This window comes from Alligator sinensis, unplaced genomic scaffold (assembly GCF_000455745.1).
Source record: "Alligator sinensis unplaced genomic scaffold, ASM45574v1 scaffold514_1, whole genome shotgun sequence".
NCBI lineage: Eukaryota > Metazoa > Chordata > Crocodylia > Alligatoridae > Alligator > Alligator sinensis.
Genome location: NW_005842385.1, coordinates 1,316,327 through 1,320,549, shown reverse-complemented (window position 1 = coordinate 1,320,549; position 4,223 = coordinate 1,316,327). Strand labels below are relative to the sequence as shown.

Here is a 4,223-nt window from a genome sequence, read left to right as displayed (position 1 = left end):
TGCCCTACAATAAATTTGTGCCTTTAAGGGGCACATTAAGACAAGCAGATACAGCAGGCTGGAGAAACTAGTTAGAGGATACTTATGGTAGGGACAGAGAAAATAATTAAATGGAGTTATGGGGCATCAGCTGATACAGTGCAACATTTGTTCTGCTCTGTCCAGCACTAACTGGAAGCTAAAACAGGACAGTTAGACCCCAAGCCTGCCAAGGCCCCACAGTATAACTTATGCCGACTATAGAACAGAATGGACAAAAACACTTATTGTAGACTTGGCACTAGGTCCCCATGCAACACAATACATAAAATAAAATGTTTAGGTTAAAAAATTATAAAAGATTTCTGTTCATAGTAGTAGCTGTATGAATTATTTTTATTTATTTATTTATTATATCTATCTATCTATATATATATGGTGTATACATATTGATAGAGTTATATTTATAGCAGACGATGTTTTTTCATAACACACTGGTTTGCAATCTTGCTTGTAGGCTGATTGGCTTGTAGGCCAATTTGTAATGAATACAAATCACACCATGGACGTCTAGAGCAGTGGTGCTCAACCTTTTTGCCCCATGGGCCAGATGGGTGGTGCCAGGTCCCTCTGTGGGCTGGATCTGGCTGTGGAAGGTTACATAGCTCAAGCCTGATCTCTGTCTGCTCAGGTAGGGGTTAGGGCAGGAAGCAGGCCTAATTTGGATATGTTGGGGGTGGGGAGGTTGGGGTGGGAAGAGGGGGAGGGGGCCAAGAGACCCTGATCTGGACATGTGGGGCAGCACAGAATGGCCCTGATCCAGACCAGCTGCGGGGGAAGGAAGAGAGAGGCAGATGGCAGGTCAAGTGGCCTCAGCCTAGACATGCATGTGGGGGAGCAGCCTAGCCCTGATCTGGATGCACACAGGGAGGTGGTGGGGTGGAGTAGCCCTGATCTGGATGTGTGGAGGGTGGGAAGGGGGAACAGCCTGGCCCAATCTGGGCATGGGAATGGCCCTGATGCCACCAAGCAGCCAATGACCCAGGTGGGACTGGATATGGCCATGCTGGGCTTCCACTTCTCCCCGTTGCAGATGTTTCTGAGCTGTGAGGATGTCTCCAGGCCAGGTGTCATGGTTCCACAGGCTGATTTGACCTAGCTGAGCACCCCTGATCTAGAGTTTTCTGGCGTGAACTGAAATATTTGCAAAGTCAATGTCTTATCTAGCTTAGAAAGTATAAGACATTATAATACTTGACTGTGGTAATGGTCCATGTCACAATGTGGATTAAGACCAACATGTAAGAAAGTGCATTCCTACCTGAAACCTTTTTCTTTTTAAAATGCTAACACAGTGCAGCTTGAAGAGCAAATCTATAGATTTACTACAGAATTTACTAGAATTATTTTTTCTGTAAAAAAGTTACTAGAAATTACTAGTAATTAGAATTAGTACTAGAATTAATTTTTATTTAATCCATTTAATTTAAAACTAAACTGGTCATATGTAGGGAGCTACTGACCTACTGAATTCAGGGTTGCTGCTTCCCAATTTCACAGTCCCAGTGTGGTATCAGGCACCATTTTCACAGTCAAGCATGGCAGCCCCCCTGCCCAACACCTCTGATTGACCAAGGGGTCCTGGAAGTCCCACTCCTTCCCAGAGATTGACAGATGGTTCCAAACTGGGGCTTGTTAATGCAGCAATTAATGGCTTCCCCAGACTTGGTCAAGCAATTGCCATGTTAGCAAGCAGTCTAGGATGTGGTTAATGGCTTCCCCAGGCTTGATCCTCTGATTAAGCCCAGGGAAGCTATTAATTGCTGAGTTATTATTAAACAGTAATTCCTTCCTCAGGTTTGATCAGGGGATCATGCCTGGGGAAGCCATAATTGCCATGCTACTATTAGCAGGATCCCTGCATGATATTGTTTTGCACAGTCCATCGCTGAAACGTATTTGCTGGTCTTGGAAGATTTCTTTGCATTCATCTCTGCTCTCTGCACTTCAAAAGCTTGCGCTGAAACCCTCCCAGCTTCTCTGGCTGGCCCCTGACTGGTTCCTAGACTAAGCCTACATCAGGCTCAGCATCTGATTTGCACCTACTCCATCCCCACTCCCGGACAGCAGGCTTCCTATAATTTTTTATTTGCAGTTCTCTCTCCTTTTCTTCTCCCCCCTGCTTGCTGGATGATTTTGCATTTTTTCCATGGTCCCTGTGATTTCACGTGGGAACCTACCGATTTCAGAGTTTCCATGAAAATTGCAAATCACAAATTCAATAGGTTCCTACTCATATGACCCTTCCAAAGAATGCTTCTAGTACTCATTAAGATCAATACAGATATCTTCAGAACTAACCAAATTTGTAAAAGGTTAATTAAACAGTAAACAAGAGTAAAGAGTAAACAAATCACCTGACAAGGCTAGAGAATCACTTAAAAAAAAAATATGATTACATTTCTTTTTTAGGTGTTCTAACTTTATAACCCACCTGCAACCTTCCACAAAGTTTGTAATACATATGCTTAACATTACTTCAGCAAGTTTGGTTTAAAGTTTTATTTCTCCTGGGCTCAAGATTACTAATTTAATGCCCACCACCATGATCTTGACCTACCATGCAAACAACAGGTAAGGGATATTTTTTTTAATGTTTGGGGATTTAGTTAAATGATTTTCACCACCTCAGCTGAAGTTTAATTGCAATTCAAAGAAATCTTCTTTCCTACCAGCTTATACATGGAACTAGAATCCATACAGAAATATGTATGCTGATACTTACCCCTTGAAGTGGAGGAGAAGACAGATATTCAAGGATATATCTCCTTATTGATGTCTCACCCTGGATATATTTTTGACCTTTGAATCCAGACTCAAAAAGTTCAACCCACAGGCACCTGTGGATTCTCTGACCATTCACTTTTCACATTACTGCTTTCATTATGTCCATCTTGCTAAAACCTCCTACTTCTTTCATTATAGCAGATGGAATGGAAGTGACACTGAAGTGACTGTCTGGTTGGGAGTGACACAGAGAAGCTTTCAGTACCACTACCTTTTCTCAGGTGGTACCTGGAAGTAAATAGCTTGTAAAGGTCATGCTCCTTTTTTCCTTTTTTAAAGACCTCAAGAATGCTCTGCATTTGAAAGTTTGTCTAACTTTATCCCAACCATACAGCTGGTCCAATGAAAGGTAAATCGTCCACAAAAATCCTTGCCTCTCACATTCCACCTGAACCATCATGGCTACAACATGACCCCAACAGTACCATTATCTTTACAACAGCAGTGTAAGGCCATGTGTAGATGAAACGAGAGGCGTGTATGCATGACACTTGAAAGCGGGTTAAATGATTTTGCACTGCTTTAATGGTGCCGGTGTTTGCAAGCCTCGGCAGCATATTGTGCATTAATTCCAGCCGCTGTAGGAAATTCGGCAGCATAATTCACCTTAAATGACTTGGGGTGCAGCAAACTAAAACTTCAGTTCATCATGTTAGATATTGTCACACCTCTACTCATAACATAGTTGTTCATAGGTGTATCTACACAAGATCCTTTACTGAGAAGTGGCATAGTTTACTGTGCAGTAAGCATGTGCGTCTACACGTGCACATGTTTACTGTGCAGGAACCTTGTTATTTGCAAGGAAATTTTCTACCTGCAAATGCAAGTAGTAAATTTACTTGTGATGACTAACTGCGTACCAGTGCTTGTGTAGATGCCAGACCAGGAGCAAATCTGCTCCTGATGAGCCGGCCACAAGGGGGTAAGAGATTGCTCTCTGTCCCTGGGAGCTATCTCCTGTTGGGGCAGGCTGCACTACCAGAGCCTGGGTGAAGATTATGACCCCCTGCCACTGCAGCAGGGAGTTCCAACCCCCCGGCTCCAAGATCACAACTTGGGAGCGGCGAGATGCTAATCTCCCAGCACCAGCTCTGTAGTTGCAGGGCTTGGGCTGGTAGATCATTATCCCCATTACTGTTCCCCACTCAGCTCTGCGAGTGCTCCAGGCCTGTTCCCCACACAGCTCTGTGATCATGGAGCTGAGCAGGGAACAGGAGCAACATCCCAGCCCCAGCCAGGAGATGGCTGTTTCCTAGCCTAGTGCTCCCTGTTACCCCTTGGGCAAGCACCCAGGGGGGGAGCCTAGAGCTCCCACTGGTGGCAGCAGGGGCCTACTGGAGTGCCCCAGAAAGTGAGAGCAGTTTGATGCCATTAGCAGCAAATCTGCCCCTGCC

At 44.4% G+C, this 4,223-nt stretch overlaps 1 protein-coding gene across 8 annotated transcripts in view; it reads right to left on the bottom strand.

The window, feature by feature from the left end:
* RELCH (RAB11 binding and LisH domain, coiled-coil and HEAT repeat containing) overlaps positions 1-4,223 on the bottom strand; it is a 132,223-nt gene that overhangs the window by 53,522 nt on the left and 74,478 nt on the right. The gene's annotated exons all lie outside the window — the stretch shown is intronic.